A 14,656-nucleotide genomic window follows, 5' to 3' on the forward strand; every position below is an offset into this window, starting at 1 on the left:
GTTCTAAATTGTCTTATGATCGGTAATGCCTCATAAACCCATTCCATGGACGGATTAGGGTTAGAGGTGTTACATTTGATTAGTATCAGAGCTATGGTTTAGTCGGTTCTAGGACTACCATAATGTATGTGAGTCTAGCTATACATTCCATATTTAACCTGAGATAGTGTGATATCTCCTGAATCTAACGAAAATTGTTTTGCTAAGATAGATAAGTTTCTCAACTGAGCTAATTTTGATAGTACGGAATGTGTACTCAAATGATTGAATGGAAATAAGTTGATAATGAGTTGAAACTCATAAAGGTATGGATCAAAGAGTATGATAAATTGTTGTTGATAAATGCTATAATTATATGAGCATAAAGATTATGATATTTGAGTTATGATTGCTATCTGAAATATTTTGATTGTGAATTAACGATTTGAGTTGGTATATGAATTAAGTGCTAAGAACAAAACTGATTAAAAGCAAATGTATATTACATGTTTTGACAATGTGAAATTATTAATAATTGACTAGACAATGTGAAATTAGTAATAATTGACTATTTGTGAGAGTATGTGATATGTGTATTTATGTGTAAGTTAAATTTGAGGCTTTATTACCTTTACTCCCCTTATTAGTGAAATGTTACTGTGAAATCTGTAAGAATTGGGTTGAATAAGTTTATGAGTGTGGATTAATAGAATTTTGTGATCGGAGGACTAATAATGGGGTCAGAAAAGTGAATGAATCAGCAAATGGAGACAGTACTAATAGATACATTAGATAGTACTGAAGATTATTCAGGTTATGTGACATCACTATTAAAGAAGAAGTTATTTCCGATCAAATCACTTATTCAGGTATGTTATCTAAAGAAAGTATTAATTAGAAGCATCTTTGGACTGATTTCTGTTATTGATGGGATAATATGAACTTAATGATGACAAAATTAGACAGTTGAATAATGTTTGAATTGCATTGGTGGCTGAGTGTAGTGGTTATAGTCGGGTAGTTACTATGACTTCTTCTGGGCATTCTATGTGTACATTTATCTTCAGGAATATATCTAACTATAATTTCAGAAGAAATTCATATCGTATGAGAACATTAGCTAAATATGTTTATAGATGGAAGCACCGTGGGTCTGTTTGGATTATGTTTGACATTTCTTTTCCTTTCTTTGATATTTTATTCCATTGTGTAGATATTAAAATTGACGGTAAAATTTGTATAATGCTAATCTGTTTCTACTAGATATTGTTACGTTGAAAATATGTAAAGATTACATTGATGTGGATTTCAATGTTTGTGAGTGACATTGTTCTTTCTAGATCTTATTTAGGAAATCATCGGAATTGGTACTATTTTACATGGGTTGTAATTCTCAGATATTCTATGTAGCATTAGATATTAAAATTTCACTATCCCGGTTTTCTCATTATCCCATGTGACTATCTACAAGAGATTTCTATTTGACGGAAATGGTTATATCTATCTATTATAATTATAATTTCTATTCTGAAATTTAGGAGTACTATAGTACTGTTATTAGAGTTATAAAAGTTGGGCTTCTGTATTGGGTGCTGTTCAAATAATATTTTATTTTCTTCTGGGTTCAGATGCTTCATTAACAGCCGGGATATTATCTATTGTTATGGGTAAGATAACCATCTTATTATGACATTATGATTTCTATTTGATGATTGTGGGATCTGTATAATGATATGTTTGGATTATTCTTTCTAACACGACGAAAGAATTCCTTCGAAAAGACCGATTCTGTGGTTTAATCTGATCTAAAATTATTTGATTGAAAATGTAACTGGGTTATATGAGTTTGAATCTATCCACCAGATTGGAAATAAATTCTAAATGTACATGTGTGATCTAAAGGGTAGTATGGAAGAAAAACTTGTATTCTTAAGGACTTGATACAGAATTATGTCTATCGGAACAATTTTATCCGATAAATCTTGTGGTAAATTAAAATTAGTTCAATTATTGAAGCTTTCTTCTGCATGAAAACATTATCTATCGAAATATTAGTACTAATTTCGCCTAAATTGAATAAAGAGTTTACCAACCTCAGTCATGTGTCAATAAATGGATTGAAGTATGTTATACTAATGAAATATACAGAGATATTCTCTGATTCCTTATGGTTAAAGCTGTTAAAAGACTATGAGCTTGTGATTGACTACCATCCGAGAAATGCTAATGTTGTTATTGATGTTCTAAGTCGAAAGTGTAACACCCTTTACTCGTATCCGAGACTGGGATAGGGTACGAGGCATTACCTGACTTAAACAAAAACAAACATGCAAAACCGGGCCATAAAATATTATCCAATCTAAAACCCTTCAAAACAAGTTAAAATGTCCCTATTATGGACCTACAAAGCCCAAAACATACCTTATTGGCGGTCCGAGACTAAACCGAGAACTTACGGAGATTCTAAGAAAATTTCTAGGTTAAAGCCTCACACGCCCATGTGGAGGTATTGCACACGCCTGTGTGCTTGGGGATACACCCATGTCCCACACCCGTGTTGAATTTTTGGATTTATTATCTATTTCGAACCTACAGGGGTTTTCACACGGCTAAGCATTCGCCCGTGTCCTTGTCCTTTATCCCTCACACGGCTTGGTACACGCCCGTGTGGTAGCCCATGTGAAATTAGCAAGCATTCTGTTTATGACGTCATTATACAAATTTGAGGCACACGACCAAGCACACTCCCGTGGCCAGAGGCCGTGTCCTTCACACGGTTGAGACACACGGTCGTGTCTCTACTTGTGTGTCTACCCATGTAGACCATTTAGAGGCTACTCTCCAAGCCATTGGTCACCCTTAAACAATCATACAATTCCATATGTTCAATGGCATATCCCATGATATACTTGGACACTTAAACATGCAACATTATAGCATCACTATGACTCATTTTACATACTAGACCATTAGTATTCGCACAAACTTATCTTTTAGCCATTCCACACCAATTTCATGGTTTAGCATACTCCTTATTATCATTCCATTATGATTGCTAAATCATGCAACCACATACTAGCAATTGAATAGTCATCCATCAAACCAACACATACACATCTTAGTATGCATGTAAAGATAAACTTAGGGATACATCCCTATAACACCCCAAATTTGGGCCTAGAAGTATTGGACCTTGAGTGCGGGTTCGTAAGGAGGTTGTATATAGGCATTTAATTGTGCAATGAAAAAACACAATTAAATTTTCGCTTTGGTGGTTAATGGCGCTGAGAAGTGTTACAGAAATCTTGGGTTCAAACTTGGGTTTTAGCAAAAATTTTGGAAAAAATAAACCTGGATGCTTGGATGAGGGCTTTTACATTATTGTGTTAAATAAATGACACAAGGAAGCTTGTAGTCTAATGGTTGTGGCGTCATTAAGGTTGTATGGGAGCCTGGGTTCAAGCCTTGGCTCTTGCAATTTATTTTGGTTTTTTTAAGGGAACCTAGACTTTGGCCTTTAGACCTTATCATTAATTGGGGATAAAATATGACACAAAAAGACTTGTGGCTTAGTGGCAAGTAGCGTGTGGAGCATCTGAGGGAGCCATGGGTTTGAATCCCATGGCAAGCAAGGAGCATTTATTTTGCTAACAGGGGGCGGCAAGAGTTGGTGTTGAATTTAAACTCTGATGTTGGAAGGATCCCACATTGGGAAGCTAACATAAGAGTGGATGCGGAGCTGGCTTTAAATAGAGAGAACCATGAGGAGAGTAGAGGTACCTTTCTTGGCTGGTCCCTTTCGCTGTATGGCGCGCTCGTTTGGGTTAGGCGTCGGCTAAGAGTGCTCGGAGCGTGGATTAACTCCAGTCTCCTATCAGGTGTGTATTTCTTACTACTCTAGCTGTAGGATAGCTACTTCGGGCCGCGATGGGCCGAAAGGGGTCATGTGGGCCTAATGGGCCTACGGGCCCAATTGGATAAGTTGTTTGATTGTGTAGTAAATATTGGGCTAGGCTAGGTGAATCTAATATTTATGGCTAGATTTGGGCTGAAAGGGCCACACGAGCATGTGGGCCCATTTGGGCCGAGAATGGGCTTTAGGGCCATTAGTATTGTTATCCATGTTTAGAATACTTTAGTTTACCAATTATTGAAATACCCTCGACTTGTAAAATTACCAAAGTACCCTCGATTTCCATAATTACCGTTTTACCCCCGATTTACATAATTACCTTTTACCCTCGATTTATAGAATTACCGTTTTAAACATGATTTATAGAATTACTATTTTACCATTGATTTATAGAATTACTATTTTACCCTTGATTTACAAAATTACTAAAATACCCTTGGTTTACAAAATTACCAAAATACCCTCGATCAGTAAATTTACCAAAATACCTTGGTCTGTAAAATTGCTAAAATACCCCTGGTTTGTAAAATTACCAAAATACCCCTAGTTTGTAAAATTACTAAAATACCACTGGTTTGTGAAATTACCGAAATACCCTCAATTTGTAAAATTACCAAAATACCCCTGATTTACAAAATTATAGAAATACACTTGACTTTCTAAAAGTTACAGAAATACCATTGGTTTACAAAATTACTGAAATACCCTTGGTTTGTAGATTTACCAAAACACCCTTGTAGGGTGAAATGTCTAAAATACCCCTATTAGGTAAAAAGATCGTAAGGTAAAGTGACCGTAATACCCCTGTATGGTAAAATGACGAATATGCCCTTATGTTCCGTATGACTGAAGTGCTTAGGATTTACATATATTGATATTGGATTAGTTAAGTTTGAGTGACAGGTGGTGGTTATTGTAGGCGATTGATTTTGGAAATGTTTCAACTTTAACCCGTAACTGGTGTGTACTAACCCTCGTAATAGCTTAGATTAATATTTGCTGAGAAGCTGAAATGCTAAAATACCGGTATTTCAAGAAATTGTAATGTTACGTTTGGGTATAGATGCGATAAATACGATAAGATCGGTGTTTGGATCGATGGAACATGTAAGAACTCAATTTTGTGCACGATGGTAAGTTGGGCCACAATGGGCTGGAATCGGGCCCATTTGGGTAAAACTGATAGAAAATGGAATCTGGAAAAGTTACATGTTAACACGGTTAGTACTGTTGTAAAATTTGGATTATGTGGGCTTAATGGGCTAAATCGGCATTCGTAGGGCCCATTAGAGGTTCTGGGCCCAAAAGCCCGAGTTTGATAAAGTGGGTTAAAGATTATTGTTTAAACACTCGAAAATATTGATAATTGTTGATGAACATGGAAAACCCTGATATTTGGTAAAATTACAAAATTACCCTTATAATGTGAAAAATGACTGTTTTGCCATTGTGGGCAAGTGATTGACTTGGACTGTGTGGTTGACGGATTTGATTGTGAATATATGTTGGTGATATGAATGACTTGACTATGATTGTTTGATTCAAATATGGGCATGACATTTTGCATACATGACATGTTGCATGGGTTGGGTTTTATAAATGGAGGAAGTGCTAAAAGGGCTATGCCCGAGTTTACCGAAAAGGGCTTTGCCCTAGTTTATTGAAAAGGGCTTTGCCCCAGTTTATCAAAAAGGCTTTGCCCCAATTATTAAAAGAGGCTAGGCCTCCAGATATATGATAAAGCAGCTATGTTGCCAGTGGTGTGTTGGTTAGGTGGGTTGACTCATTCCCCACATGGTGTGTTGGTTGGTATGGGTGGAAAGTAACGGATGGTGGGTCGAGTAGTCTCCCCAAATGGGCTTGCATACATCCATTGACATTACATGTGATATTGAAATGGGCCTAAGGGCTATACCGTTTATAGTAAAGGCTTCAGCCTAGTGATATGATTTATGAAAAGGCTTCGGCCCAGTAACCGTTAAACAAAAGGCTTCGGCCCAGTATATGCCAAGACTAAATAGGGCTTTGGCCCAGATTGTATTGACACTGTGTTTTCACTGTTCTTTTGTTATTGGGATTACACACTGAGTTTTCGTAAGCTCACCCCGTTTCTAACTGTGCAGGTAATCCCTAAGCTTAGATGGTTTGGAGCTGCGAGGGACTCGGAGAGGCCACACTACTGTTTCTGGTTCTTTAAATTGCAATAAGTAGCCAATTTATTTCTTTATAAGTTTTATCTTATTAATATTATTATTTTGTTTTGGGTTGTAATACGGCCATTTTAATTATTTTTCTGGGATTATTTTATTTTATACCCTATATTTTTCTGATAACAATATGGGTTAGACCTAGGGCGCATTTCCAAAATGATAATTGTTTTCAAAATAAACGCAACGATACAATTAATCGGTTTATCAAAAATATCGACTTTGCAACTCGTTTTTTTCAAAACTAACCTAGCACCAAAGTGTGGCAATGGTTGTGGGCATGTCTAGGATTGGATCCAATCAAGAGCATTGGTACTTAAGCAGCCTTCATGGCTCACCTCCTCTGTTTCGGATACCTACCTGGTGCACAACTTCCATTCACTTTATTAACTTAGAAGGACGTTGAAAGAGGCATTGGTTTTCTTAAAAATATCAATGTGACACGTCGGATCCGGCCATAACGTTTGGGCCGGGTTTGGGGTGTTACATTTAGTGGTATCAGAGCCAGGTTACAAAACTCGACTGTGGTATGGGTAGCAGAAAATTATTGTTATTTTTTTCTTTTCTGTTCTTTTTTTAAAATTGGGGTTTGAAAAGGGTTTTTATAAAATTTTGTTTTGAAATCTCTCAACGAAACTTGACTTGTTTCTAAAAAGATGTTACTGAAAGTGTGGCACACCGAGTCTCCGGCACCAAATCTGTAAGGTCTCTCACTCTGTTTACTGTTATAGATTGAAATGTTATATTGAGAAACTACTATAGATAGTAGCACAATACTGGAACTCTCTAGTTAGAGTAAATTGTAACGCTTGAATTTAGATTTAGTATTTATTTGGTATGCGTTCTGGAAATGTAGAAATTGTTTGCATGTGAAATCTATCCGCTCTGATGGATAAATGTTATGGGCGTATGTTAGTATTATTAGTATCAGAGTGCGCAGCGAAAATGTGGTGGTGTAGTCCGAGAGTGGAAAATTTCGAGGACGAAATTTCTTTAAGGGGGTAGAATTGTAACACCCCGAATTTGGGCCTAGAAGTATTGGGCCTTGAGTGCGGGTCTGTAAGGAGGTTGTATATAGGAATTTAATTGTGCAATGAAATAACACAATTAAATGTCTGCTTTGGTGGTTAATGTCCCTGAGAAGTGTTAGAGAAATCTTGGGTTCAAACTTGGGCTTTAGCAAAAATTTTGGAAAAAAAAAATCCTGGACGCTTGGATGAGGGCTTTTACATTATTGTGTTAAATAAATGACACAAGGAAGCTTGTAGTTTAATGGTTGTGGCGTCATTAAGGTTGTATGGGAGCCTGGGTTCAAGCCTTATAATTAATTGGGGATAAAATATGACACAAAAAGACTTGTGGCTTAGTGGCAAGTAGCGTGTGGAGCATCTGAGGGAGCCATGGGTTCGAATCCCATGGCAAGCAAGGAGCATTTATTTTGCTAACAGGGGGCTGCAAGAGTTGGTGTTGAATTTAAACTCTGATGTTGGAAGGATCCCACATCGGGAAGCTAACATAAGAGTGGATGCGGAGCTGGCTTTAAATAGAGAGAACCATGAGGAGAGTAGAGGTACCTTTCTTGGCTGGTCCCTTTCGCTATATAGTGTGCTCGTTTCGGTTAGGCGTCAGCTAAGAGTGCTCGGAGTGTGGATTAACTCCAGTCTCCTATCAGGTGTGTATTTCTTACTACTCTAGCTGTAGGATAGCTACTTCGGGCCGCGATGGGCCGAAAGGGGTCATGTGGGCCTAATGGGCCTACGGGCCCAATTGGATAAGTTGTCTGATTGTGTAGTAAATATTGGGCTAGGCTAGGTGAATCTAATATTTAAGGCAAGATTTGGGCTGAAAGGGCCACACGAGCGTGTGGGTCCATTTCCGCCGAGAATGGGCTTTAGGGCCATTAGTATTGTTATCCATGTTTAGAATACTTTAGTTTACCAATTATTGAAATACCCTCGACTTGTAAAATTACCAAAGTACCCCCGATTTACATAATTACCGCTTTACCCTCGATTTACATATTTACCATTTACCCTCGATTTATAGAATTACCATTTTACCTTTGATTTATAGAATTACTATTTTACCCTTGATTTACAGAATTACTGTTTTACCCTCGATTTACAAAATTACTAAAATACCCTCAGTTTACAAAATTACCAAAATACCTTCGATCAGTAAAATTACCAAAATACCCTGGTCTGTAAAATTGCTAAAATACCCCTGGTTTGTAAAATTACCAAAATACCCCTAGTTTGTAAAATTACCAAAATACCACTGGTTTGTGAAATTATCGAAATACCCTCAATTTGTAAAATTACCAAAATACCCCAGATTTACAAAATTACAGAAGTACCCTTGACTTTCTAAAAATTATAGAAATACCATTGGTTTACAAAATTACTGAAATACCCTTGGTTTGTAGATTTAACAAAACACCCTTGTAGGGTGAAATGACTAAAATACCCCTATTAGGTAAAAAGACCGTAAAGCCTCTGTAGGGTAAAGTGACCGTAATACCCCTGTATGGTAAAATGACGAATATGCCCTTATGTTCCGTATGACTGATGTGCTTAGGATTTACATATATTGATATTGGATTAGTTAAGTTTGAGTGACAGGTGGTGGGTATCGTAGGCGAATGATTTTGGAAACGATTCAACTTCAACCCGTCACAGGTGTGTACTAACGCTCGTAATAGCTTAGATTAATATTTGCTGAGAAGGCAAAATGCTAAAATACTTGATGTCGGGAACTTGTAATGTTTTGTTTGGGTATAGATGCGATAAGTACGATAAGATCGGTGTTTAGATCGATGGAACATGTAAGAATTCAATTTTGTGCACGATGGTAAGTTGGGCCTCAATGGGCTGGAATCGGGCCCATTTGGGTAAAACTGATAGAAAATGGAAGCTTGAAAAGTTGCATGTTAAAACGGTTAGTACTGTTGTAAAATTTGGATTATGTGGGCTTAATGGGCTAAATCAGCATTCATAGGGCCCATTAGAGGTTTTGGGCCCATTAGAGGTTTTGGGCTCAAAAGCCCGAGTTTGATAAAGTGGGTTAAAAATCATTGTTTAAACACCCAGAAATATTGATAATTGTTGATGAACATGGAAAACCCTGATATTTGGTAAAATTACGAAATTACCCTTATAATGTGAAAAATGACTGTTTTGCCATTGTGGGCAAGTGATTGACTTGGACTGTGTGGTTGACGGATTTGATTGTGAATATATGTTGGTGATATGAATGACTTGACTGTGATTGTTTGATTCAAATATGGGCATGACATTCTGCATACATGACATGTTGCATGGGTTGGGTTTTATAAATGGAGGAAGTGCTAAAAGGGCTATGCCCCAGTTTACCGAAAAGGGCTTTGCCCTAGTTTATTGAAAAGGGCTTTGCCCCAGTTTATTGAAAGGGCTTTTCCCCAGTTATTAAAAGAGGCTAGGCCTCCAGATATATGATAAAGCAGCTATGTTGCCAGTGGTGTGTTGGTTGGGTGGGTTGAATCATTCCCCACATGGTATGTTGGTTGGTACGGGTGGAGAGTAACGGATGGTGGGTCCAGTAGTCTCCCCAAATGGGCTTGCATACATCCATTGACATTACATGTGATATTGAAATGGGCCTAAGGGCTGTACCGTTTACAGTAAAGGCTTCGGCCCAGTGATATGATTTATGAAAAAGCTTCAGCCTAGTAACCGTTAAACAAAAGGCTTCGGCCCAGTATATGCCAAGAATAAATAGGGCTTTGGCCCAGATTGTACTAACACTGTGTTTTCACTGTTTGTTTGTTATTGGGATTACACACTGAGTTTTCGTAAACTCACCCCATTTCTAACTCTGCAGGTAATCCCTAAGCTTAGATGGTTTGGAGCTGCGAGGGACTCGGAGATGGCCACACTACTATTTCTGGTTCTTTAAATTGCAATAAGTAGCCGATTTATTTCTGTATAAGTTTTATCTTATTAATATTATTATTTGGTTTTGGGTTGTAATAAGGCCATTTTAATTATTTTTGTAGGATTATTTTATTTTATACCCTATATTTTCTGATAACAATATGAGTTAGACCTAAGGCGCATTTCCAAAATGATAATTGTTTTCAAAATAAATGCAACGATACAATTAATCGGTTTATCAAAAATATCGACTTTGCAACTCGTTTTTTTCAAAACTAACCTAGCACCAAAGTGTGGCAATGGTTGTGGGCATGTCTAGGATTGGATCCAATCAAGAGCATTGGTACTTAAGCAGCCTTCATGGCTCACCTCCTCTGTTTTGGATACTTACCTAGTGCACAGCTTCCATTCACTTTATTAACTTAGCAAAGGCTATCTTTTAAAACACTAAGAAGGACGTTGAAAGAGGCATTGGTTTTCTTAAAAACTTCAATGTGACACGTCGGATCCGGTCATAATGTCTGGGCCGGGTTTGGGGTGTTACATTTAGTGGTATCAGAGCCAGGTTAAAAAACTCGGTTGTGGTATGGGTAGCAAAAAATTATTGTTATTTTTTTCTTTTCTGTTCTCTTTTTAGAATTGGGGTTTGAAAAGGCTTTCTCTAAAATTTTGTTTCGAAATCTCTCAACGAAACTTGACTTCTTTCTAAAAAGATATTACTAGAGGTGTGGCACACCGAGTCTCCGGCACCAAATCTGTAAGTTCTCTAACTCTGTTTACTGTTATAGATTGAAATGTTATATTGAGAAACTACTATAGATAGTAGCACAATACTGGAACTCTCTAGTTAGAGTAAATTGTAACGCTTGAATTTAGATTTAGTATTTATTTGGTGTGCGTTCTGGAAATGTAGAAATTGTTTGCATGTGAAATCTATCCGCTCCGATGGATAAATGTTATGGGCGTATGTTAGTATTATTAGTATCAGAGCGCACAGCGGAAATGTGGTGGTGTAGTCTGAGAGTGGAAAATTTCGAGGAAAAAATTTATTTAAGGGGGTAGAATTGTAACACCCTGAATTTGGGCCTAGAAGTATTGGGCCTTGAGTGCGGGTCCGTAAGGAGGTTGTATATAGGTATTTAATTATCCAATGAAAAACACAATTAAATATCCGCTTTGGTGGTTAATGTCCCTGAGAAGTGTTAGAGAAATCTTGGGTTCAAACTTGGGCTTTAGCAAAAATTTTGGAAAAAAAAAACCTGGATGCTTGGATGAGGGCTTTTAAATTATTGAGTTAAATAAATGACACAAGGAAGCTTGTAGTCTAGTGGTTGTGGCATCATTAAGGTTGTATGGGAGCCTGGGTTCAAGCCTTGGCTCTTGCAATTTATTTTGGTTTTTTTAAGGGAACCTGGACATTGGCCTTTAGACCTTATAATTAATTGGAGATAAAATATGACACAAAAAGCCTTGTGGCTTAGTGGCAAGTAGCGTGTGGAGCGTCTGAGGGGAGGCATGGGTTCAAATCCCATGGCAAGCAAGGAGCATTTATTTTGCTAACAGGGGGCAGCAAGAGTTGGTGTTGAATTTAAACTCTAATGTTGGAAGGATCCCACATCGGGAAGCTAACATAAGAGTGGATGCGAAGCTGGCTTTAAATAGAGAGAACCATGAGTAGAGTAGAGGTACCTTTCTTGGCTGGTCCCTTTCGCTGTATGGCGTGCTCGTTTGGGTTGGGCGTCGGCTAAGAGTGCTCGGAGCGTAGATTAACTCCAGTCTCCTATCAGGTGTGTATTTCTTACTACTCTACCTGCAGGATGGCTACTTCGGGCCGCGATGGGCCGAAAGGGGTTATTGGGCCTAATGGGTCTACGGGCCCAATTGGATAAGTTTTTGATTGTGTAGTAAATATTGGGCTAGGCTAGGTGAATCTAATATTTACGGCTAGATTTGGGCTGAAAGGGCCACACGATCGTGTGGGCCCATTTGGGCCGAGAATGGGCTTTAGGGCCATTAGTATTGTTATCCACGTTTAGAATACTTTAGTTTACCAATTATTGAAATACCCTCGACTTGTAAAATTACCAAAGTACCCCCGATTTACATAATTACCGTTTTACCCCCGATTTACATATTTACCTTTTACTCTCGATTTATAGAATTGCCATTTTACCCTCGATTTATAGAATTAATATTTTACCCTTGATTTGCAGAATTACTATTTTTCCCTCGATATACAAAATTACTAAAATACCATTGGTTTACAAAATTACCAAAATACCCTTGATCAGTAAAATTACCAAAATACCCTGGTCTGTAAAATTGCTAAAATTGGTTTGTAAAATTACTGAAATACCACTGGTTTGTGAAATTACCGAAATACCCTCAATTTGTAAAATTACCAAAATACCCCAGATTTACAAATTTACAGAAATACCCTTGACTTTTTAAAAATTAGAGAAATACCATTGGTTTACAAAATTACTGAAATATCCTTGGTTTGTAGATTTAACAAAACACCCTTGTAGGGTGAAATGACTAAAATACCCTAATTAGGTAAAAAGACCGTAAAGCCCCTGTAGGGTAAAGTGACCGTAATACCTCTGTATGGTAAAATGACGAATATGCCCTTATGTTCTGTATGACTGATGTGCTTAGGATTTACATATATTGATTTGGATTAGTTAAGTTTGAGTGACAGGTGGTGGTTATCGTAGGCGATTGATTTTGGAAACGTTTCAACTTCAACCCGTAACAGGTATGTACTAACCCTTGTAATAGCTTAGATTAATATTTACTGAGAACCCAAAATGCTAAAATACCGGTATGTTGGGAACTTGTAATGTTGCGTTTGGGTATAGATGCGATAAATACGATAAGATCGGTGTTTGGATCGATGGAACATGTAAGAACTCAATTTTTGTGCACGATGGTAAGTTGGGCCTCAATGGGCTGGAATCGGGCCCAATGGGCTTCGGGCCCATTTGGGTAAAACTGATAGAAAATGGAATTTGAAAAAGTTACATGTTAACACGATTAGTACTGTTGTAAAATTTGGATTATGTGGGCTTCATGGGCTAAATCGGCATTCGTAGGGCCATTAGAGGTTTTGGGCCCAAAAGCCCGATTTGATCAAGTGGGTTAAAGATCATTGTTTAAACACTCAGAAATATTGATAATTGTTGATGAACATGGAAAACCCTGATATTTGGTAAAATTACAAAATTACCCTTATAATGTGAAAAATGACTGTTTTGCCATTGTGGGCAAGTGACTGACTTGGATTGTGTGGTTGACGGATTTGATTGTGAATATATGTTGGTGATATGAATGACTTGATTGTGATTGTTTGATTCAAATATGGGCATGAAATTCTGCATAAATGACATGTTGCATGGGTTGGGTTTTATAAATGGAGGAAGTGCTAAAAGGGCTGTACCTATGTTTACCGAAAAGGGCTTTGCTCCAGTTTATCAAAAAGGCTTTGCCCCTGTTATGAAAAGAGGCTAGGCCTCTAGATATATGATAAAGCAACTATGCTGCCAGTGGTGTGTTGGTTGGGTGGGTTGAATCTTTCCCCACATGATGTGTTGGTTGGTACGGGTGGAGAGTAGCGGATGGTGGGTCGAGTAGTCTCCCCAAATGGGCTTGCATACATCCATTGACATTATATGTGATATTGAAATGGGAATAAGGGCCATACCATTTACAGTAAAGGCTTCGGCCCAGTGATATGATTTATAAAAAGGCTTCGGCCTAGTGATATGATTTATGAAAAGGCTTCGACCCACTAACCGTTAAACAAAAGGCTTCGGCCCAGTATATGCCAAGACTAAATAGGGCCTTGGCCTAGATTGTACTGACGCTGTGTTTTCACTATTTTTTTGTTATTGGGATTACACACTGAGTTTTCGTAAACTCACCCCGTTCTAACTGTGCAGGTAATCCCTAAGCTTAGATGGTTTGGAGCTGCGAGGGACTCGGAGATGGCCACACTACTATTTCTGGTTCTTTAAATTGCAATATGTAGCCAATTTATTTCTTTATAAGTTTTATCTTATTAATATTATTATTTGGTTTTGGGTTGTAATAAGGCCATTTTAATTATTTTTCTAGGATTATTTTATTTTATACCCTATATTTTTTGATAACAATATGAGTTAGACCTAGGGCGCATTTCCAAAATGATAATTGTTTTCAAAATAAACGCAATGATACAATTAATCGGTTTATCAAAAATATCGACTTTGCAATTCGTTTTTTTCAAAACTAACCTAGCACCAAAGTGTGGCAATGGTTAGGATTGGATCCAATCAAGAGCATTGGTACTTAAGCAGCCTTCATGGCTCACCTCCTCTGTTTCAAATACCTACCTGGTGCACAGCTTCCATTCACTTTATTAACTTAGCAAAGATTATCTTTTAAAACACTAAGAAGAACGTTGAAAGAGGCATTGGTTTTCTTAAAAGCTTCAATGTGACACGTCGGATCCGGCCATAACGTCTGGGCCGGGTTTGGGGTGTTACAATCCCAATCATTAATATAGACCAAATCACATGGCCACATACAAAATAATCAATGCCCAAATGAGCCATTATACTTGGCTACTTCAACATGACATATATACACAAAATAGACAAGGTTCC

General features: G+C 37.5%; 1 long non-coding RNA gene across 1 annotated transcript; it reads left to right on the forward strand.

Moving 5' to 3' along the window:
- Positions 1-3,798: 3,798 nt before the first annotated feature.
- Positions 3,799-14,086, forward strand: LOC107896158 (uncharacterized). Its single transcript, XR_005903383.1, has 2 exons — positions 3,799-3,857; positions 13,952-14,086. It is a non-coding gene; the product is annotated as an uncharacterized lncRNA (long non-coding RNA).
- Positions 14,087-14,656: the final 570 nt, after the last annotated feature.

This window comes from Gossypium hirsutum, chromosome A10 (genome assembly GCF_007990345.1).
Source record: "Gossypium hirsutum isolate 1008001.06 chromosome A10, Gossypium_hirsutum_v2.1, whole genome shotgun sequence".
NCBI lineage: Eukaryota > Viridiplantae > Streptophyta > Magnoliopsida > Malvales > Malvaceae > Gossypium > Gossypium hirsutum.